The sequence below is a fragment of the Balaenoptera borealis genome (assembly GCF_965194805.1).
Source record: "Balaenoptera borealis genome assembly, chromosome: 6".
Lineage (NCBI taxonomy): Eukaryota > Metazoa > Chordata > Mammalia > Artiodactyla > Balaenopteridae > Balaenoptera > Balaenoptera borealis.
This window is the reverse complement of record NC_138863.1, coordinates 86,191,804-86,217,076: the sequence shown is the minus strand read 5'-3', so window position 1 is coordinate 86,217,076 and position 25,273 is coordinate 86,191,804. Positions and strand designations below refer to the sequence as shown.

The following is a 25,273-nucleotide window of genomic DNA, read 5'->3' as shown; positions in this document are numbered from 1 at the left end:
CACCTGCCCTGGGTTAGCCAGTTAGAGGCAAAGCTGGGACCAGGATACTCAGTAATAGAAAGGAAGACACAGGTGCTGCTAGTGAGCCTGTCTCCTAATTCCAATAGTGGGAGCAGTTTCAAGTTAGACACTGAAATGAAAATACTCTCCATTTAAATGGGGGGGGAAAACCCATTCACTGAGGAAAAAAAACAGCTAGAAAAACTTTCTTTGACCATGTTTCGCCCCCTCTCTCCACACAATATAGACAAAAGTACTTGAACGTGCATATAAATATGCACTAGAGGCTCACTACAGATATCCATCTGAGTCTCAATGTTATTTGAATCTTCCATTGCCTACGACTGAAGCTCACATGCCATAGGTCACAGAAAGTCATCTAAAGCCTCTCTCTGCCATGCAAGACATTTATACCTAAGGCACAGAGTGGAAGCATCCCTTCTGAGTTAGTCCTTTCTTCCCTTTCCTCTACTTGTGCGTAACAGTGGTCTGGGAATGTCAGGAAATACACAGAAGCCATGAGAGAGGCAAGCAGGGAACCTCAGACTTGGTATGGAAAAGCCAGAAAGGCTTTAGGAGGAAACGCTTGAGATGGACATAAAAGATAAGGAGAATTTCCAGTTCAGTATGTATTAAGGACAGGGCTTGGAAAGGGGGGAGATTGTGTGTTTCTATTAATACTGCAGAGAAAAAGGGACCATAAATCCCACATTCCTGGGATTGCCCGGGACCATAAATATCCACATTCTACTCAATTAAGCAAATATTCAGTATATTTTATATATATATATATATATATATATATATATATATATATATATATATATATATATATATATGTATATATTTACATGTTTATCATATAGTAGATAAGGGATAAAAAGATAAGCTAGATTTGACATCCTGCTCTTCATCTTTGCATTTTAGCAACTGAGATATAAACAATGGGCTGAAGTTGTATGAGAGTTAAAATCTGATATTTTAAATAACTTTGTTGTAATCCCCAAATTCATATATACTGTTAATATTATTGTCAGGGTGATGCCAACTCATTGCAAATAAATTTCATGACAAACTGCTCCATTGCTAAGTCCCCAAAGTGAAATACTCTCAGATGGGACATTCTACTAACTTTTTGTAATAACTCCTTGTCTTGAAAAACACTTTCAAAGAAATGTTAGTATTTTACCACTCCATAGGAATCAGTAACAAGGCGAGAGATTCTCCCAAGAATATTCCAACAGTCCTTGAAACACTAAGACTGTCACAAAACCTGAGCATCTGGCAACTCTGCCACCATGAAGTATCCATATGGAAGAGACCAAAATGTGTCAAAGTACCCAAAATGATTTTGGATAGTGTAGAAGATAGAATAAATAATTCAGTATCGTCAACACTTTCAACAGCAGGTAGTGGATATGCTACCTGCTTCTATAATGTGCCAGAATGTAACATAAGTGTGTGAGGCTGTGTGTGTATGTGTGTGTGAGAAAAAGGCAGGAAGGATATGAGTATACATGCAGCAAAAAACTATTTTTATATAGAAATATTTCTTAGGTAGTTTTCTTTGTAGGGACATCAGATATCTGTAAGTACAGGTTTATAGATACATAGAAGAAAAAAATGGAGTCCATGAAAACTTATTTTTAAGATAAACATAGCAACAAATATATTACTTCAGAGTCAATGAAAATAAATGCATTAGCAACATTATGGTTGAAATTGTATGTGCAAAAAAAGTCAGAAAATCCAAAATTATGGTTCCCTCAGCAACCATAACTGTGTCCTCATGCATATATGAGTATTTTGCATTACTGTAATGATGATACATTTCAGCCTTAATATCAGTTTATGCAATGTGACTGAATTAGGATTCTTTTGGGAACTATAACTTTGAATTTCTGGACTTTTGTGAATGTAAAATCTTAACCATAAAATTACATTAATATAAGGTGGGGTTTCTGCATTTTATTTTCTGGCATTTAAAAAAACAATAAAGACTGAATGGTTGACAACAGTAAAGTAGTAAAAGACTGGTTGATTTGTAATAATACAAAAAGGATTTGATGCATAGCCTAAGACCTTAAAATAGGGATATGCAAACTACAAACAAAAAGAAATGTCCCTCTGAAGATTAATCAAAGACAAGAACAGGCAAGACATCTTTCCAAAAGTGAGTTAATTTACTTTTTCTATAAAATGTTAGTTTCTAATTAGAAGGTACTTTCATTCAATTATATTTCAACATGGCTATAAATACCAATGCCTGAAATAATTCTCTCACTACATATTGCTGCATCTTATCAAGAAAAAAATAGTATTAAAATGGCCCCTCGCATTTTCAAGAGTGAAGCTCGTGGGAGCCACTTTTCCTTCTTGCATGTGTAACACGGCAGAACATAACCTATAAGATGAAATTATATATTACTGTCACCAACTACTTTTTGACCATGAGACTGAGGCTGATTCAAAATATGGTTCACAAAGAAACAGATACACAATGATTAAGTTAAGCTTAAGAACAAAGTAATTATTTTATATAATACTGAAGTATTATACAACCAGGGAGTAGCTGGGAAATGAATTAAAGAACAGTGACATACATAGTGGGTTCAGGAGAGAAGAGTCAAAATCACATTTGTTCAGGGAAAAGTTACAAACACTTTCATGGAGGTAGTATTTTTCAACTGGCCTCACAGAATCAGTAGTTTTACAACAAAGTGAAGACATTCCAGACAGATAGAGGAGGCTGTGGAAAGATCAGGAGCAAAAGTGGTCAATACTCTGTTGGAGAACAAAGAGTTTGGCTGAAGAGGAGGCTCATGGAGGAGCTACAAAAGGAAAAACTGCAAATGCAGATTAAATATATATTGTAGAGGATCTTGAAGGCAAGGCTGACAAGTCTTAACTGCAATGTACAGGCGGAGGGGTGGGGGGAGACTGAAGTTCATGTGCAAGAAGGCTATGTTTTTAGGAGACGAGAAACAAAAAGCAAAATATAAAAATAAAACAAAACCAAAAAACAAACATAAACACTACAGCAACAGGATAGAGGACATAGTAGGAGAAGTAAAGACTGAAGGCGGGGGACCAGTTATAAGATTATTATAATAATCCAGACAAGTTGCAATGAAGGCCTGAAGAAATGTGATAACAGTAAGGCCTAAAAGGAGGAGAAGGGATTAAAAGCTGCTTTCAAGATTTTGAGATATAGTGACTGTTGGAAAGATTGTGCCATTCATAAAATACAAACTCAAGGGTTATGTCTGATGTAAGGAAAAGGAATGACTGAGTACTATTAGTAAATCTTAAGTTTAAGGTATCAAGTTCCATACAAACAAGCATTCCTGCAAAAAAAAACAGAAGTTAGAAATATGATCCTGAAGATACTGATTACAGCAAGATAAACGATACTATTCTTTATACCTGTGCAATTTACAAACTTGTGCCTCCACTCTTTTTATCCTTATAGGGTTGGGAAGGTTAAGGGCATTTTGTTGTACAAATAAGAAAACTGAGGCTCAGCAAGGATGACTTCTAAACCTCACACAGGTACAAAGTGGCAAAGTCAGGCTGGAGACACAGATTTTGGAATCTTTAGTATGGAAGTTATTTTGAAATTATAAATAAGATCATCAAAAAAAATGTAGAGATAAAAGATAAACGAGTTGTGTGCAGAACCACAGGAAAAAGCTAAGATTACAGAGCAGCAGTTGTTCAGGAGCCTAAGACATGACCAGGATTCCTGGTAAAGGGTTCCAGGGCCTGGCACTCAACAGGTACTCAATCAACCTCTATCACACCAACAGCTAAAGAGGAGACAGCACTAAACTGGGTCTTTCTATCTGTGCTAGGTACAAGCAGTAGTTCCCAAACTTTTTTAAAGCAACCACTTTTCTCAAAGGAATTCCTACACAAAACTATGGTATGTAATATACATAAAACCACTCTTGAGTAAAGCAGGAATGGATGGTCTGGAACGTCACTTAACTTGAACTCTTTTCCCTATCTTTCACAACCCTTCTTTGCACGTATATAGCACGTATACCCCTAAGACAAACCCATGCTACCTAGAGAAACTACTGGAAATCCTCTTAGTTATAAGGGTGATGTAATTTAGGACCTCTGAGCATGGTATGGAAGAACTACAGGGAACACTTAGTCTGAACAGATCAAACTGGTATCAAGTACCAGCCTGTCTAGACTTGATTCTTAACTAGACTCTCCATTGCCTTGTTCTTCCATTAGCTGAGATCCTTCGTTACTTCTTTCAGAGATTTCTCCATGGTCAACAGCTTTCTTTGATTATTAGCGACATCATCAGATCACTTGGACATCACAATTGTATACCATGGAAACGGCACACTTCATGGAGTCAACTGCCTGTAATTGCCTTGCTCCAGTAACCTGTTGCAGAACCTGCCCACTTGCTGCATCTTGTAACTGGCCATGCCACATGATTCCACATATAAGTCAGGATAAGAATGGCAAAAGGTCAGGAGATTGAAATTAAAGAAGAGAATACTCAAATGTGATATCTTGGAGGAAAGGAGTTGCATATTGTAATCATGTTACTGATATGGCCAATTATATGTATGACAAAGAAGGAAGAGATCTAACTGTCCCTAGAGTTGAAAAAAATGAAAGAATTATTGTACCTTTTCTAATAGCAGACTTGCAATGTTGTTCCATTTTTATATAAACTGTAAATGAAAAATTCAGTCCAATTGGAGAGCAAAAACACTAATCATTATAAAAAACATCCAGCCCATCCAAATAGTAAAAACAGTAATCATTATAAGATTTTATTATGGCAGTATCTTTATACAAATATGAAGTAATATATAAAGAAAATCACACACTGATTCTTGGATAATTTATTCAAGGAGTAAGTTATGAAAATTCATCAATAAGAATAAACGAGGCAACTCAAAGACAGCTCACCATAGATTCTCTTTATGCGACTCCAATTTTAATTTAGTCTGTATTGATGGATTCTTTTATTTCATGTGTTATAGTCATGTTAAATCCAGACACAACATGCAATGCACCTAGAGCCTACACAGTACAAAGACGTCTGGACATGACATAGACAGTTGTTCCTTTTTGCTTCAAGTGATAAATAGTTCAGCTGGAAAAAGGATCTGAAGAGATTTAACAAAAATCAGCGAATAATTTTTTTCCCATATGCATTAAAATTCTTCTTTTACTCTCTTGATTTTATACAGTAATTTGTCTTTGGGGAAACCATGCTGACATTGTCCTGGGTGGTCTAAGGGCTCTGCAACAGAGACCAACATGGAAAGAGAAGAGAGACAGGCAGAGGCCTGGTCCCAGGACAGAGCACATGCCAAGGGCAAGGGAACCACCTGTAGCACCTGGCATCTGAGAAGATGGTGGGCCAGTCAGAGGAACTTGGTCCAAAGGGCATACTTGGGCAAGACATAAGTTGAATTCAATGAATAAAGCAGAAGAATAAAGATTCCAAGGAGAAGTCTCAATCAGAATTCAGGAGGCAACACTGGAAAATCTTGTACAGGTGTCAGACACAAAGTCTGACTGGGAATAGGTAGGGGATGAAAGTGGCATGAAGTAAGAAAGGGGTCACAAAGGCCCAGAAGGAGCCTACAGGATGAAGGAGAGTATCTGAAGAGAAGGCGGGGTACTACAGAGAGGAAGCCTGGCCAAGTCATCTAAAACTGGCAATTGAAGGATGAGGAGAGATGAAGGGAAAGCAATGAAGTGAGGGCCCAGGGCTGATCCCACGGCAACCAGCAGTAGAGGGATTTGCGGGGTGGAGGGTCAGCTGAGAGAAAGCAGGAATATAAACAGCTGTGCAAATGAATCCAAGGTCTGGGATGGATAGAACTAACTCCAAGTCACATCAGTGGGTCTGAAACTAAAGATGTATATGCTGACTCAGGCAAGAATGGCTCAGGTACCATGCAAGATTCAGCCTGCAGGTAGGGGGCATCAGTGGACCTGGCTGAGGAAAGCCAAGGCTTGGAACGGAGATAAGGGTGAGGAGAATAACACAAAAATGTTTCTGAATTATAATATGCAAACTTGGTATAGACTACAAAGCAACCCCAGAATATCCAAAAGCCAAATTAGTACTCTATTTTTACCAAAAAAAAAGGATCTTCAATAATACTAAAGAGTAAAATTAAAACTTCCTAAAGCACAAAATAATAAATATGCTATTATTACAATAATGTAAGACTAGATACACAGGGAAAGACTATAAGGAAATAAGACTATAGGGTATAAGAGCTGCTGGGTTTACGGATTTTCATATTTTATCTCCAAATGTTCTATCATGCGATTATATATTACTTTTATAATTAAAAAATGAAAAGTATTAATAATAAAACTTTTAATAGCATGAATGCCTGGTATCTTTTGAATTATTTGATTAAAATAATTTCCATTTACATTTCTTGGGTAAAGAGCAAAGTATATACCTATGCTGTTACACATTGAGTTCTTTATAAAATCTCCTAAAATTGGTAATCTCTACACCTAATTTGTACATCACTATAAGATACAATTAACCTAAAGAGATAATTTAAGTTTTTTATTTTTAAAAATTCTTTTTTTTTTAATATAATGAATATGTGTAATATCACCTTTACACAACAGTAGGGAAAATTAGGTCAAAAGCATCATTGTGGTGTGTTACAAAGCAAATTATTTGGGAAACAGTGCCAGAGACTGCATTTTTTAAGGGGCAAGAATCATGTCATCTCCATACTTTGTAGAACTCCACAATGCATACATATACTGTTTACCAGTTGCATTCACTATCATTTACACTAGGATTGTGGTTAAGAGCAGGGACTCTGAAAGCAGGCCACCTGAGTGTACCACTGACTCTTCAGGTAGACTACCTGGGTCTACCATGGGATCTAAGGGCAGACTACCTGAACCCACCTACCATGGGCTATGAGGGCAGTCTACCTGGTCTACCATGGAATCTAAGGGTAATCTACCTGGATCTACCGTAACTCTGAGGGCAGACTACCTGCTCCACCAACTAGTAGCTATGTGATCTCGGGCATGTTGGCTTGCCCTCTGTTTGCCTCAGTTTCCTCATGTGTTAAAGGTGGCTGATAACAGTATTCCTCTTACAGGGTGGTGTGAGGATATGTGTAAAGTGCTTAGACCAGCAATTGGCACACTGTAAGCAGTACATAAGTACTGGAAACTATTTACCATTATTATTAATCAATTCTGTTTTGGGAATGAAATTCCAATTAAATGATGAATTGAAGTTCAAAATACTACAGTATTGGTCAGTTTCTGTATTCATCATTCTATAGTTTATACTCTCTTGTTTTTTGTTTTTATAAGATGTCATTTACCAAAACTATTATTGGAAAACTCTCCTACAAATGAATAGCATTAGACTTAATTACTCCTGATCTTTAGGCAATAATCATTTTCCAGGGCCACTCTAGTTAAGTAAGTCCTACACTTCCTAGAATCTACTGAAAGAACACTTTGTCAGTCTTCCTTCCAAACACAGTGTGTGATGATCCAATTTGGTTAAATTTTGTATTGTTGGCGATCGTAAACTCATCTGGGAGTAATTTTTCTCCCGAGATGACTTGTACTTGAGCTGAGAGAGGAAAAATTAAATTCTTTTTATTGCCAAAATCATTATATGGACTGCCTTTGCCTTTGAAGTCTCTTGCAATGAATTCAGTGCCCTGCATACACTAGACACCCAATTCTAAGAACTCCAATTAAATGGTCTATGAAGTTAATTCAAATTATATTTTGATATGCTACTTTGATGATAGGATTAAAATCTGGGGGGAAAATAAAGTTTTTAAAAGATGCTGGGTATGTTTGTTCTTCAATTTTTTAAAGTATGTTTCAGGTGAATTCAAAGTTAAGCAAATTAAACAAGGTTAAGTAGAGTTCTTCCACGCCCTGGTTCTTGGGTTGTTTGCTCAATATATACTTAGTATATTCATATTGATTATGAACATGATGCTGATACTAAAGAGAATGTCCATTCTTAGAGTTTCAGTGTCACTTACATGGTAATGGCTCCCAGACTTGGGTTTCAAACTCAGACTTCTCACCTAACCTTCAGATATTCAGCCATCTGTTGGAAATCTTTGTGTGGAAAGCCCATCGGCACATAAAATTCAAAAGGTCCAAAACAGAACTCATCATCTAATCCAATAAATATGTTCTTTTTGTTGTATTTATTGTTATAGCTGAAGGCACAACCATCCACCACACCAGAAACCTGAGTCATTCCTTCCTTTCACTCACTCTCCCTAAATTTCCATAAATAACCTATTAATGAATCCTGTCCATTTTATTTCCTGAATATTTCTCAAATCTGTACCTTCAGTTTCATCCTTATTCTTTTACATAGTGAAGCCTGTTTACTGCCAAATCTACCTAATTCCTATTTCCAAGCCTGACTTCCCAAGTTCATCCTACACCTAGCTACAAGAGCCATATATCGAGAATGCAAAATCCAGCCAAGTAACTCCCCTGTATAAAACTCAAGTCCCTTAAATTAGTATGTGAAATGTCAACCTGCACTGATCTCCACCTAGATCTACAAGCTCCTCTCCTGTCCCAATCTCACACTTAGAGCTTCAAGAAGAATGAAATTACTATGGTTCCTTACACACACACTATGGTTCCTTGTGTCTTTACTTATTGTGACCCAATTTGCATTGTATGACACTATCTCATGTTCCCTTGCTCAAATCAACCCACTACTTCTTTAGCATAACCTAAAAATCAATTGTCATCATCCCTCCAAGAAGGCTTCCTAAATCCTTCTGCTAACACCTGACTTGGATTTTGTACTCCTCTTGAGTGTTCCCATATCTTTGCACTTACCGAACAAGAACATAATTTTTTTATTATCTGTCTTTGACTAATCAACCAAGATCTTGAAGGCGAGACTTTATTTCATTCTCCCATCTTTGTACCCCTGGTTCCTGGCTGTTACTAATTAATATACTGATCGTGTGTGTGTGTATGTGTGTGTGTGTGCGCACGTGTGTGTGTGTATATATATATATATATATATATATATATATATATATGTAAATATATATTAAATCTTTGCTTTGGTCACATTATCATATATCAAAATTTTGATATGAACAAAATGAATATAAATTAATAAAAGTGAACCTACAGTACTTTATTATGACAGTATTTGCTTGATAAACAGAAGAGAAAAACCTATAATTTTTCTGTTATTTCCTCTTCTATCCATTTATGTTAAAGTCAAACATGATTTTACCTTCTATTTATTTATTTATTTTTTATTCTTATTTATTTATTTATTTTTGGCTGCATCGGGTCTTAGTTGTGGTATGTGGGATCTTTGTTGAGGCATGCGGGATCTTTCGTTGCGTCACACGGGCTTCTCTCCAGTTGTGGCATGCAGGTTTTCTCTCTCTAGTTGTGGCGCGCAGGCTTCAGGGCGCGTGGGCTCTGTAGCTGTGGTGTGCAGGTTCCAGAGCACGTGGGCTCTGTAGTTTACAGCACACGGGCTCCCTAGTTGAGGCGCGCAAGCTCAGTATTTGTGGCACGCGGGCTTAGTTGTCCCGCGGCATGTGGGATCTTAGTTCCCTGACCAGGGATCGAACTCACGCCCCCTGCATTGTAAGGAGGATTCTTTACCACTGGACCACCAGGGAAGTCTCTTAACTTCTATTTTCATAGTGATTCTAATATTCTTCAGACCCCGCAAGTGGTTTCCTAGTTCTTGCATATCAGAACCAAGTGCCCTGCCATTCTCTTCACCCTGTAGCCTGTGCTTTGGCCACAACAGACTCCTCACCACTGCCCTGAGCCCACGTGTCTGTGCCTCTGCCTCTGCATGAAAAACTATTCCCTCCTATTTTCCTACCAAACACATCCTCCCCTGAACTTCAGGCCTCCTGCCCTGGGCACTTTGAGTCATTCTACCAAGATTTTATTTTCATAAATCTTTGTACATATCTCTGGCACTGCATTCATTCCCTTTGTGTTTCCCAGTCTCCGCAGTAAGCACTCCTTCCCTTTTCCTGTAACATAGATGTTCGATAAGGATTAATTTAATGTATTCTAGATTAATTCATCCCTATGCCTATTCCCATCCATTAGAACTATTGAACATGCTCTTCTCTTTAAACAAATATTCCCTATGAAAACACCATCATCCTTATAGCTTCATGAATGATCTTCAAATGCAGATCCCCAGCTTTCACAGATCATCTGAACTCTAGTGCTCTATTTCCAGTGACCCACAAAAAATGCCTACGTGCTATTAATTTCAACTCAGTATACTAATATTGGGCTAACTCATCCCTTTCTTCCCCCATCATTTCTTGCTTCTCAACTTTACTCATTCTTCCAAGAGCACAGAATTATGCTAGATCCCTAGGGTAGGGCTGAAGGCATATTTGATTATTCTCCTACTCCTAACTCTTATACAAAGTATCACCAAGCTGTGCTAATTTTTACTATAAATAAAGATGCTAAATTTTGCCTCTTCTCCCACTCTCCAACACTGGGTTTTTATCAGCTCAGACCACAAAAACTGAGTACCCTCTTAAATGATTTCCCTGTCTTCAACTCCTTTCTAACATATTGCCTCCATGTTAATTTTACCAAAACACACTGTGACTAACTCAATCTGCCAAACCCTTTGAAAAACTACCTGGCTCTAAAGAAAATGAGACCAAGAGACCAATTTAGGTTATTTTAAAGCAAAACATTAGGTAATTCTAATCCTCAAAATCTTCTAAATTAAAGCCTGATTAATGGGTAGAACCCTGGGTTTCTTGGATTTCAGTCTACTACTTATTTCATCATTTAAACCGATGGAGTTACTTTCTGAGAAAAGTCTCAGCCCTGCCAGCAGATCCTTCTGCAGCTCAAAAATATAAGCCAGATTTTTACTTTTATAACACAACACCATCTTTGGCAACTACAAAATTAGGAACCATAGCATATGGATCTTCTTTCAGTCAACACAGAATACCAATACCTCAGATATGTGCTAATGACCTGAAGATTATTTGCTCTAATACATACTAAAATATTTATAGATGAAATGATATAATATGCAAGATTTGCTTCAAAATAATCCAGTGTGGGGGAAGGGAGAATAAAGTAGGAGAGGGTCACAGATGAGATAAGATTTATCATGAGTTGATAATTACTGAAGCTTAGTGATGGGTACTTAGAGATTTATGATACTGCTATCCCTACATTTATGTTTGAAATTTTTCAATTTCAAATAGAAAGTTAAAATAAATTTGAAATCAAATGCTATAAAATATTATCAATATTTACCATGGATAATGGAACTATGGATGCTTATTTTCTTCTGTATCTCTAAATATTCTTTTTAGTTTTCTAAAATGAACAAGAATTACTTTAAGAAAGTTATAAAATGCTAAAATTTAAAAAAAAAAAACTATGCTTTCTACATCAGTTAGGCCTCTTCTTACTCAACTAATATTTGAAAGGGAGTGTTAGTTATTCATTCCTTACAGTCACTGAAACTTTATCATTTTATCAAGTGAAAGAACTGTTAAGCTATGTACCTCCACTATTTTATTCTGGTACTCAGTAGGACTATCTTTATAAGAAAAAATTATTAGCCTATTCTCACTTTTTACTGAGGGATGTTCCATGAACCAACATAATAGAAAACATACCAACATTTTTTAAAGAAATACTGCAAAAAATGTCCGTTACTACATTCAATGTCCCTTATAATAAAGATCTACCTAACAGAGTCCACTTAGAACTATGGGTTTTAACATGAGCTACACATTAGAATCAACTGAGAGATTTAAAAAATCCTGATGTCCAAACCACACCCAATACCTACTAAACTAGAATCAGAGGAGGTGGGATCCAGGCATCACTACTTTTTAGTGTTCCTAAAGGATTCTGAGAGCAGCCAAGGTTGAGGAATATTGTTTTTAAACTATATAAATTAGTGATATATTGTTAATTTTTTATTATGCAAATTTTCAAGCACATACAAAAATAGACAGCATAATAAGCCTCATGTATCCAACACAACTTCAACAGCTATCAATATTTTTGCCAAGGTTGGTTCAACTCTCCCTCTCACTTTATTTTTATTTATTTTTTGCTGGAATATTTTAAAGCAAATGTCAGACATAAGATCATTTCATCTTTCAGCACTTCAGTTTGCAAACATTGTTTCTTATGATTAACTAACTTAATTCTTTTTTATTAGACAACGAGAGGCTTTGATGAGCTTAGTTTTTTGTTCAAATGGATTAAGTTTCCTTAAATTAGAATATCTAAAATATCCATGTTTCCTCTATCCCTGTTGTAACTTGGATTTTTTAGTTTTGCTTTTGCTTTAATAGTTTTCAGTTATATTGTACACGTGCATTTTAATGAAAAACAGACCTTTCATTGCAGGGGTTTTATGTATCCTCATATTACTGTCCTCTCAAGAATATATACACTATCTACTCTGCCTATTATACCATGTCAAATCCCTCAGTTTGACTTCATTAATAATGTATATTTTTCCTAATTATAAAAGTAATATATAGTCATTATAGGATGATCTGGAAAATATACAAATAGAAAAAGAAAACAACATCACTTAAATTTCTACAACCTATATCTAACAATGTTTTATGTTTTGCACATTTTATCCCAGGGTTTTTTCCTAAATGCGTAAACACATTTTACAAAATTGAGATTGTACTATACGGATCATTTTCATAATATAATTTTTACTTAACATTCTCATGAGTATATTCCAAGTCTTTAAATCTTTAAAAAATAATATTTAAGGATTATGGAATTAATACTCCACTATATGGATGTACTATAATTTAATAAACTGTTCCTTATTATTGGACAGTTGGATTACTTTCCAATGATCATACATAATTATTTGTTGATAATTCTAACCATCCTTTTGTCAAAAACAGTGAAGGGTCTGAGACTTTGCCCTACTTGCAAGTTAGCAAGTTAGCCTACCACGGTCTCCCAGATGCTGGCAGCAAGCATGACACCCCTGGGTCGGACAAGGACTTATTACTTGGGACAACAGTGAGCAAGCATGAGCTTCTCATGCACATCAGTTCTCCTTGGCCCCCAAAGCCCACCAGGATGATGTGGAGTGGCCTACACGGATGATGCATAGGCAGTGGGTTTGCATCATAGCTAAGAAACCCTGAGCTTAGGAAACCCAAATCTTGCATAATGAGCTACAAGGAAACTTGCCCAAACTTTGTTCTATAGGGAGATATTATCTTTACTATACTTGGACAATAAATAAACCAGCTATCTGATCAGAAGGGAAATACTATCTCTATATTACAATGCTATTTTGCTACAAACCTCCTTGAAAAGATAGTCCAGGACAAAAAGGCATTTAATGTCTCTGCTTGCAAACCATATGAAATGTGAGAGACCCATGGAGAACTGTCTCCCAACATTCTTTAGGACAAATATGTAGAGGGCAATGACTTCAAATTCTTTTTTTTTTTAATTGAAGTATAGTTGATTTACAATATCATGGTAATTCCAGGTGTACAGCACAGCGATTCAGATAGATAGATAGATAGATAGATAGATAGATATATATTCCTTTTCAGATTCTTTTCCCTTTTATTACAAAATATCGAGTATAGTTCCCTGTGCTATGCAGTAGGTCCTTGTTGGTTATCTACTTTATATATAGTAGTGTGTATATGTTAATCTCAAACTCCTAATTTATCCCTCCCCACAACCCCCTTTTCCCTTTGGTAACAATGTTTGTTTTCTATGTCTGTGAGTCTCTTTCTGTTTTAGAAATAAGTTCATTTATATCTTTTTTTTTCTTTTAAGATTCCACTTACAAGCGATATCATATGATATTTATCTTTGTCTGGCTTACTTCACTTAGTGAAATTCTTGATACAATACAGTACTGGGTTGGCCAAAAAGTTCGGCCGGAAAAACCCAAACGAACTTTTTGGCCAACCCAATACTATAAAATTATTTTCTAGAAAGACTGAACCACTTTATACTCACATCAATAACAAATGAATGCCGCTGCCTCCCTTTCAAAAGCTTCCATGATTTCAACCTTCCTTAACTTCTCCTATCCTGCTCTTCCCATAAAATACATCACACTAATTAGAAGCAGAACAGCATAGTGATTAAGAGAGACTCTGAGGCCGAAAAGCTGAGTTTAGATGGCAGTACCACTATTTACTAGCTATGAAAACTGGAATGAGCCACTTAACAAATTTGTGTCTCAGTTTCTTCAACTCAATTATCTTCAAGGTGAAGATAATCATCACCTTATTAATTATTAATACAGTTGTGAAATGTGTTAATACACTGAGAGCACTTAGAAGAGTGTCCGGAAAGTAGTAAATGCTATCTAAGTGTACGCTATGATTATTATGTCTGGCTGTTCTTCCATGTCCATCCCAGTCCTACCCACCCTTCAAAGTAGAGTCAGATACCAATGCCTCCACAAAAACAAATGACCTCCTGCTCTGAATTCCCAATTGTACTCCATATCTCTGAACCTTTTCATTAATATTATGTACAGAGGTCTGGGTTGACCAGGTGTCTTGTTTTTAATGCTTCATGACTTTCAGGTTAATGACAGTACTAAAAGACTTCTAGCATTTACAAAGATCTCTAACCTTCTCAATCCTACCATCAACAAAATAATGCAGCCCAAACTCTGATTACTGCAAATGAAAATCTTTATGTATCAATTATGCAAAAAACTGAAGGGGTTTTTTTTGTTGGTTTTTTTTTAGGCAGTAAATCAATAACATTCTTTGGGTTTATAGGCAGTCAATTAAAACAGTGCTGAACATATCAGTATTTGGGTGAAATATCTTTTAACAAAATGTTTCCTGTACTATACATCAAGATAGTAGAAATCATAGATACTCAAACCACTAGAGCAATATTGGATTTCACCATGATAAAGGTGGCCCCAAATTGATCCAGGAATAAAATTAATAAAGTGGGAGACCAAATAATTTGGAGAATAGAGCCATTAGACTGGAACAAAAACCAGATCACAGATACCAAAAACTTGCAATTTCTTAATATAAAAGCATGTGCTTCAAGGTAGTATCTTCATTACAGTAGGCGTTTTGAAAACCAGAACTATACCTACCTATTTTTGACAGAAAGTTAAAAATGATATTATGATTCTAAAAATATACCTTAAAATTGTATGTGTCCAGAGTTTTCAAAGTACTTTCACATGCACAGTGTAAAATTAAAGATTATAAAAACCTTATCAGAAAAAAAGCACAAGTACTATTTTTTTTTCCACTAGCACTTTAGGAAACTAGAGTTGAGACCCTCAGTCAAAAAATTAAAATATTTTTGATATAAAACACAGTTGTATTTAGAAATACATGCATTTTGAAAATCATGCTAAATATTATTTTAGATAATTTAAATTACTTAAAGTCAATTTAAAATTATTTTATTTTAATAATTTAAATTATTACTATTTAAATAGTTTAAATATTTTAACATACTATTCTAGATTAAATATGAAACACTCAAGTTATTGTCTAGTTAAAGGACTTCTTAAGAAGCTCAAATTAGCAAACTTGTTGCCCCTTTAAAAAGTTACCTTATGAAGGAAAAGAGTAGAAGATAAAATTATTCAAAAGAACTAAGATATGTATTTTGACTTTACTGCCACCACCTACCAGTAAAGTAGGGATGCACAAATATAGACACACATCACCCCAGATCTGGGGGAAACAATAGATAGATATATGCTCCTCACCTAAGATTATGACCCTGGTGGAATCAAAAATTCAATGATGGTAGTGTTGGAAGAGGGGTATCTAATGTGACAAATGACGCCAAATGAAGTTTCTTACTTGCTTCTCTTTCTCTTCTCAATTCTTTCTTCTCTCTTTCAGGTAAAACCCTTTATTTTACTCTTGGATATTTTAGTTGTTTATTGTTTATTTCTTAAAAATGTATTAGTTTCAGGTATACAACATGATTTGATAGATTGCAAAATGATCACCAAAATAAGTCTAGTTAACATCCATCACCACACTTAATTACAATTCTTTTTTCTTCTTATGACAAGATCTTTTGAGACCTAATCTCTTACCAACTTTCAAATACACAATACAGTATTACTAACTATAGTCACAAAGCTGTACATTATATCCCCAGGACTTGTTTTATTTTGACCATCTCTGTTACCTTTGTTTTTGAGCGATATTTTCACTGGGTATAGAATTCTCATTTGATAGTTTCTGGTTTTCTTTCAGTGCTTTGAAGATGTTGCTCCACTGTCTTCTCCTTGAGATGTTCCCAATGAGAAATCTACTATAGTGTTTAATTTTGTTCTTCTGATGTAACTCGATATTGTTGGTTTTTTAATCTGGCTGCTTTTAAGATATTCTTGTAAACACTAGTGTAGAGAACAGACTCTAAAGTGATCCCCATGATCCACCTCCTTGTATGTATGCCTTATGTAATCCCTCCCTTTGAGTGCAGGCAGGACCAGCTACTTGCCTCTAAACAACAGAATTCAGCAAAGGTGACAGGATGTATGTGAGTATGCTACATAAGACTGTATCATCTTGCCTTTCAAGAAGACTCTCCTTTTCAGGATGTGAGGATATAAGCAGCCATGTTAGGACAGTCCACATGGCAAGGGAATGAGGGTGGCCTCTCAGAAATAGCCAGCAAGAAACTGAAACTCTTATTCCAACAGCTCACAAGAAAGTGAATACTACCAACAACCATGTGAGTTTGGAAGCAGATCCTTCCCCAGCTGAGCCTCAGTTGAGACCACAGCCCTGACCAAATCATGAGGTTTTCCAGTTTGGTTGTTGGGAACGGGCACTATTTCTGGCCTTTTGTGAGCAATGGGCATTATTCCTTGTAGTTTTTTCGCATGGTTCTTAGTTTGACCTTGAGAGTTTCCTAACATGCATGTGCCAATTTGCACTCAGATGAATGATCAACTGGGACCCTCTACAGATCTCCAGGATTCTCTCTTTGAGCAGCTCTATTTCAGCATTGTTTTTATCTAACCAGACTCTTACCTCTATCTCCTCAATGCCAGGGGTCCTACCAGTCTCTCCCTGGATTCCTCCTCCTTGCATCAGGGACAAGAAGCTCTTCCAAGGCAAACAAGCTTGGGTAATCATAGAGCCCACCTCATTTCACTGCCCTCTCTCAGGGGTCACTGTCCTTTGTTGATTGATGTCCAGGGTCTTGAATGGTTTCATATACATTTTGTCCATTTTTTGTTTGTTTCCAATGGAAAAGTAAATCTCGTTACTGTTATTTCATATTGGTTGAAAGCAGAAGTCTTCCAGTAAGTGCATTTAACCACAGAACTAAAACCAAAACCAATGTGGGAACTAAGGTGGCAAAACAGAGCATAAAAGGTATTTACTCTGACCATGTAGTCATAGAAATAGTCCAACTGTAGAAGAAAAATAAAAGAAATTTGAGAGATAGATCCACCTCTTGCCTTAACCATAATAGCTGTTAGTGTTCAGATACTTTTGAAAGCTTATAAATCAAACATAAGAAGTATATGCATACTTAAAAAGTATATTGGTAAAAAAAAATGTTAAAATCAGATGGTAGAGAAAGAGCAATGGACAAAAAAGTGGGGACACAACTTTATCATTATTCATTATGAAGAACTAATAGATACTATCTCAAGAATTAGAGAACTCAGGGTGTCATATAATGTTATAACTATGAAAGTAGACAATAAGGAAAAAATGTAAACCTTCCTAAACATCAAAAGAACTACACACATACACACACACAATTTTGTAGGGGAAAAAAACGTCTTTTTTTAAAAAATACCTCAGAGGAAGTACAGTTGACCCTTGAACAATGCAGGAGTTAATCTGTGCATAACTTATAGTCGGACCTCCATATCTTAGGTTCTTCCACATCCTCAGATTCAACCAAACAAGGACCATGCAGTGCTGTAGAATTTACTATTGAAAAATATCCTCATATAAGTTGACTTGCACAGTTCAAACCCATGTTGTTCAAGGGTCAATTGTAGAGAATCTAAAAAACAAAACAAACAGACAAAAACTCAGATTTCCATAAGAGAAATAGAGAACGTTGCTCCTCCCAAAAATCCACCACTATCACCACCACCACCACCACCCCACCCCAAAATAAGGCACTAAACTCGCATGGTTTCACAGGGGAATTCTACCAAAATTTTAAAGATTAGATAAGTCTATTTCTTTTTAAACTAGTATTAATAGGGGGTGGAGGAACTTCCAAATTATTTTATTTTTATGAAGTGGGTGTAACAAAAACAGGTGAAGCTCACTTAAAATAGGTGCCAAAATCTGAAATAAAATACTAGCAAACTAAATCCAGCAAGAAATGAAAACAGAGTAAAACATCATGAACATGTGATCCTCTTTCCAAAAATATAGACATGGTTCAGTATTAGTAAATCAATAAGATCCATCATTTTAATACTTTAAAAAGAAAAAAAAAATCACATAATCATGAGTAGGCATTTAACCAAATTTAATAACTATTCATGATTTTTTAAATTCAATAAAATTTTTGTTCTTAAAATAAGAATCCGGGCTTCCCTGGTGGCTCAGTGGTTGAGAATCTGCCTGCCAATGCAGGGGATACGGGTTCGAGCCCTGGTCTGGGAAGATCCCACATGCCGCGGAGCGACTAGGCCCGTGAGCCACAATTGCTGAGCCTGTGCGTCTGGAGCCTGTGCTCCGCAACGAGAGGCCGCGACAGTGAGAGGCCCGCGCACCGCACCGCCATGAAGAGTGGTCCCCGCTTGCCGCAACTAGAGAAAGCCCTTGCACAGAAACGAAGACCCAACACAGCCATAAATAAATTAATTAATTAATTAAATTTTTAAAAAAAAAGAGTAAAACCTTTAAAAAAAAATAAAATAAAATAAGAATCCATGATTTTTTTTTACTATAATAAAATATGTTCAGTTCAACTCAAAAGCCAGCATCATACTTAAGAAGAAACATTAAAGTCAGCAACAAGACAAAAACTCACTATTGCCACTGTTATTTAGCATTGTACTGCAGGAACTAGCCAATAAAATTAGACAAGAAAAAAAAATGAAAGGTATAAAAACTGGAAAGAAGTAGGTAAATTTATCAGTATTTGTGGATAAGATTAGAACGTTCAAGACCATTAACCAAAAAGCTATTTATTACAGTTAGAGAATTTAGTAAGCTTACAGAGTACAGAATTAATGTTTATAAAATTATTAAAATATATGTAAACATATATAACAAGCATTAAAAGAAAATACTGCATAAATAGCAGCATATACATACATAGATAAAATTTCCTAGGAATAAATTTAAGAAACATGCAAAACCTCTATGAAGAAAATGTTAAAGTATTACTGAAGGTATCCCAAGAATGACTTGAATGAATGGTAAATTGTATCACCACCTTGGAGAGGAAGAGTCAACATTACATAGACATCAATTTTCTTTGAGTTTGCTTATCTTGGTGACAATTAAAAAGGTTGTTTTTGTTTATTTTCAACTACACAAACAGATTCTAACTTTCCTAGATAAAGACAATGAAGAAACAATAGCCAAGAAAACTCAGGGATGGGGAGAGGGGATGATCAGTTGGAGATGGAAACTAACCCTACCAGACATTAAAAAATATTTTAAAATCTCAAAAATATAAAGTCTAACATTGGTTCAAACATAGACACAGCCAATGGAAAAAAAGACATAGTCCAGATATACACAGAATACATACTAGGAGTTAGCATGATGCTAAAGGTAGCCTCTCAAAACAGAGATGAACAACCCAATAAATGGTGTTGAGTCAATTTGGTAACCATTTGGAGAAAAAATAAACTGGGATCCAGACCAGGATGCAACAGGACAAACTTCAAAGGATCCAAACGTTTCAATGTAAAAAATGTAACCAGAGAAGTACTAACTGGTTGAATGTACCCTAGGAAATGACTTCCCCATAAGGTCACAGCTTGCTATCCCATGGAAATATGTGAGCCACAAATGCAAGAGATAAATGTAATTTAAAAATTTCTAATAGCCAATAAGATTTTCTAGTAGCCCTTGAAAAGATGAAAATAAATTAGATGAAATCAATTTTAATAATATATTTTAATTCAAGATATCTAAAATATTATCAATATATAAATACAAAATTATGAAAAATTTTGCTTTCTTTATTTGAAACTAAACATTTTAAATTCCATGTGTATTTTACAGTTATAATCATATCTCAATTCAGACTAGCCGCATTTCACAGACTTAATAGCCACATGTGGCTACCATACCAACTGGCAGGTCCTAAGAAGTGCAGACTAAGTTCCACAAAGTAGGGAACACTGTTTAGCTCAGTTCACCCAGTACCTGCACAGTGCCCGGCATATATTTTTGTGAGAGAGAAAAGAGAAAGAGGAAGGAATAAAAATGGATCTTAATTGAGAAACAAAGGCATTGGTATAGTAAGGGTGAAAAAAAGCATTTAGAAGTCTTGGGTTCAAGTCTTGACTCTGAAATTTCCTAATAGGTAACTTGGGCAAATCATAACTTTTCTGAACTTGATCTGTAAAAGAAGATTTTTCATTCTTACCTAGTGTTTAGGAGTTGCTATGAGGATCAAACGAGATCATGAAGACATATGTAAATTGTGAGGCACTTTATAAATGTTATATTGTTACTAACTTAAAAAGCTCTGTCTCTATGATCACTGTTTCCAGAGAACACTAGCTTCTTGCTTTTGATCACTGTCACCCATCTATCTCCTACCATGGACATGCAGGTTAAAATTATGCAGCATGTTGGTCCATGTTCTATCCCTGGAAGACCATTATTTTGATTTGTTAATCTGTGTTCAGTGCCTCGCTCCACATTTCAGCTGTCTGCAAATAGAAGCCTCTCTCCTTTAACTTGACAAAAAGAGGCTCTCCTGAGGTATCTCAGACACTTGTATCCTGTTGGGCTCCCTTTGGTTTGCAGCATCTACCCTACAGAATAACCCTAGTCATCCTCTGATATAGGACAGGAACTGGTTACAACAGAAGCCAGAAAAGGAAAGGGACCTGAAATCCTAAGATGCTCCTCAGAGAGATATGGAGAGAGAATGGGGTTGGATACTAGAGATGAGTCCATTGAAGGTGGAAGAGTCAACAAGGAGCAGGAAGTTGGATCCAAGCTTGCCACATTTTCCATAATGACTCACATCATATCAGAAGGCTAGTATTCCATTCACATCTCTCCCTGTTCCCTAACTGGTGACTTCTGGCTGCATGGTAAAAAGAAGGAAGAGTCAGAGGAACACATTATCTCCCTACAGTTTCCCTCATTAATTGTCATCAAAGCTGGCATTTTGAGTAAGTGAATTAGAAAAACAGGGATACTTAAATACACTCAGTCTTTCAGATTACCCTCAACCAGCCAGAGAGCCTGAACCAAAAGTCTCCTGGATTAAGGTCACTTTGACAGCAAAAGTACCTGTGTAACTTCTGGGTGAAACAATCCTTTCATTTTCAGGTAATACAGAATATTCCTTTGTTGACAGTGGAATAGAAAGAGTTAAGCCAGAAAACCCGGGTTCTTCTCCTGCCTGCCACTTAAATGTAGCCTAAATTTGCACAAATAACTTAATCTCTATCAGTACATTTCTATATATGTTAATTGAATATAATTATGCTTTGCCTACACAATTGTTTGGGGAATATTCACTGCCACTTTACTTAAGCTTTCCTATTACACAGAATGGTTATGGGAGGCTAGTATGTTGTTATTATAGTGATCTCTGGCATGGCTTATAAATAAACCACTGATGAGGAAATTTAGAAGATACTGAGGTAGTATTACTGTGAAAGAACTGTATTATAAAACACATGTGATTTTATTGTAGAGTTGCATGCATGCTACTAGCACATTCGATGCCAAACCTCCAAATATTTTCATGTTTAATCTTGATTTTCTAATGTGGTTTAGATATCTTTTTCTACACCAGGTGCATGAGGCAATGAAGATGAACGTTCCTAAAGGTAGCTAATAGTAGAAAGCCATCCCATTACTCCATGAGTATATGAGCACAGAGTGGGTTAGGACACCTGGCCGACCTCAAAGGTGAATTAGTCCTGATACAAAAACAGATTAGAGAAAGGCCTAAGACCACTAGACAAGAATCACCTACAGAATTCAGGGAGCATAGTTAGGCAACAGCCACTTAGTTTTCCACACCTATTGCTCGGAAAGGGGCTAAATTTTAATGCATAAGGGTCCCAGTACTGTTTCCACAACTCGCACACAGGTTTCTTCCTGGATTAAACTCATAAGAAGGATTTAGTGTTTAAGTTTCCTGTGAAGGGGGTCTTTGTTCCCACTGAGTTCTAAGAATAATTTTAAAGAGAGCAGAAAAGAATGATATGCAATTTTGTAGATCTTTGTTGTAAAGTGGCGTCCCTATGTTTCTTCAGAAAAATAATTTTTTTAACTGTTCTCACTCACAAGAACGGAAGCATTCCCAGTGTCTGACTAGAAGAACATAAAGTTAGGAATATTGCTCAGTGGATTTATTCCTGTGAAGATGAAAACATACAATGGAACAAAGAGAAAAAAGATAATCTTAAGGCCACAGATAACTGACCATATCTAAGTCAGAATTCCTTAAGGGAAGCCAAAAATGCACTGGAAGCTCACTGTTTGTTTCTTTTTTTTTACTTTTTTTTTTCCCCTTCAGTTAGAAGATATGCAATTTGACTGATGGTATTTTTTCCACACTGGTGACATTTTAAATGGAAACCAAGATTTTTGGGGGTGGTTGTAATAGCTTGATGAAATCTTTAATGTGTGCCAAAATGTTTCATTAATGTAAGTCAGCCAAATAATCCTCTTGCCTTGTAAAAATATTTCTTTTTAAAAAGTGCTTTCTGAACTGTTAAAAAATTAGAGTACTTAGAGTTTAGCTACAAATATATGGGTTATATTGACTAACGTTGTACCCGTATTTCCTCAAAGCAAACAGTAGAGAGGATATAATTTTGATAATGTTAGATATGAAGTTCTCAACTTTTTTAAATCAAATAATTACTACTTTTAAATTCAGATGGCTATTAAAAATCTGGGATTCAACCAAGTTGCTATGTTTCTTACTTGAAACAACTGCTTGGCCTTGTGAAAAGCCAGGTGGTTGCTGCCTTTAGGTTTGTGGTATTTAGGTTTTGGTGGCCAACGACCAGTATGGTTTCTCTTTTACTCTGCATATAGTTTTTTTCTAGTTGAAATGAAGAGTCAGTTCATGTTTGATTGGTGATAACAATAAAGACATGTGGTATTTAAAAGTAGGAAAACTGCCTTTCAGTCAACAGAAAATTACATACTTAACATTAAAGCAGAAAAGTATAGTGATGCACTGGAGGTGAAAAATGGGGGAAACTTAACTAAATTACAGGGAAATTTCCATAACAGATTCACTAGTAATGTTGTTTTAATAATGATTTCCTGTCATGAACTATATTTATCATATACCACCTCCCTGACATGACACTGTATTTAATGTTTTTGAGAGCCATGTTTTAATCAGATTAAACTCAAGGAAACCAATAGGTATCTGTCTGGTCTTAGCTTTAGCTTCTGCTTCTTATTTAGTCACAAGACTATCATTGCTGGAATCTTTATAAACACATTTGCCGGGATTGACACAAGAGTGCAGCTTATGTTGTGAGGTCACAAAAATGTGTGCCGGTGGTTTTCATGATCTCTGCACAGAGTGCATTACAGAATTGTTTAATAAATTAAAGACAAGTGATGCAAAATGTGTTCCTTTCCCCCATGGGATTAAGCATCTAAAAATACAACTTATTTTTAGATTCAAAAAATAGTTTCTTAGGAACTAAGTAACCAAGAAGAATGTTCAAAGAAAGGTTGGTACACTATTATTCATTATTCAAGTATATTTACATAAAACTAAAATCTCCAACAATAAGCTCAATGTTCTAAAAACTAATTTACCAAATAAGCGGTAATAACTTTGATAATTTATATAACAGCTATGACATTACTTAAGATGCAACATTCCAATATTATCAGTGAACACATTAAGTTGAATACTTGAAAGAGCTCTGGAGGGCAAAGTTTTCCTCCTTCAAATTCAGGCTCTTCGAAAAAAGTGCTCCCTGGTTCAAGATTTCCCATGGCAGATAATCTAGTAACAATCCAATAGTGCCAAACTGAGCATTAGATAAGGATGAAGTCATATATCAAAGTAAGATTAGTGTTAAAAGTGGAAATTAACAAAGAAAGTATAAAAGAGAATTAAAAAGGTAGTACAGACTGACCTTTAACACTACAATCATCATCACATGAAAATGTTTTTAGGCTTAGATGACTGCATAATACATGCAACATATAAAACCACTTTATGTTAGATATAATAATACATTATTTTTTCATCCACATAATTTGCATACCTTTTCTTAAATAAATATGCAGTAACTTCCTCAGTAAGTACCTGTGGCTTTGAAGCTTCCTCTGTAGAATATCTTAAAACTGCTGTACAGCATGCACGACAGACACCGATTAGCTGGTAAGATATAATCTAGTGAACTGGTACTAAACTAAAAACTATAGAGTTGCATCCACAGATAGTTATCAGGTACTTTTTTATGACGAATACATTATGTAGGAAAAGAGAATATCCTTCAATTGTCTGTATATAAGAAAGGGAAATCTTTGAGACTATTATTAATTAATGATTAACAGGATTACTGCTGAAGTTTTTCTTGTAGGTATTAATAACACCATAACTGAGTGTAAGAAGTCTAAGAAAAATTAAAGTCAGTGCTATTATTGAGATGCTTTTTAATATCTCTGTCGTTATATATAGTTTCAGTCTGCATTATTTTTGCTTAATATTGATAAAATATTTCATGAACAATTTACAGGTTGGGTTTCAGGTGAGCAGAATAAACACACTATTTATAAGCACAAGATATACTTTTAAACCAACTTTTAAAATTTCACTGGATCTTTCAACATTTGTTTGAAATGCTTACAAGATATTCATCTATTTGTGGCATCATATAGGTCTGTCTCCCCATCTGTCTATGTTTTTCATGAAGACTAGTATCTGGTACATGTGGTTTTTTTTTTTTTTTTTTTTCCTTCCCCACTTTAGTAGCTATTCATTGGCCCACTACTATGCCATTTCTGTAATAGTTGTCCGACAGCATTTATTGATCATTTTTTAAATAAAA

At 35.6% G+C, this 25,273-nt stretch overlaps 1 protein-coding gene and 1 long non-coding RNA gene across 19 annotated transcripts in view; both read right to left on the bottom strand.

The window, feature by feature from the left end:
- The window catches only part of GTDC1 (glycosyltransferase like domain containing 1), a 384,238-nt gene that overhangs the window by 306,711 nt on the left and 52,254 nt on the right, over positions 1-25,273 (bottom strand). The window lies entirely within an intron of this gene.
- Positions 9,319-17,465, bottom strand: LOC309630518. Its single transcript, XR_014245731.1, has 2 exons — positions 17,082-17,465; positions 9,319-15,928 (listed from the first exon to the last, which is right to left on the bottom strand). It is a non-coding gene; the product is annotated as an uncharacterized lncRNA (long non-coding RNA).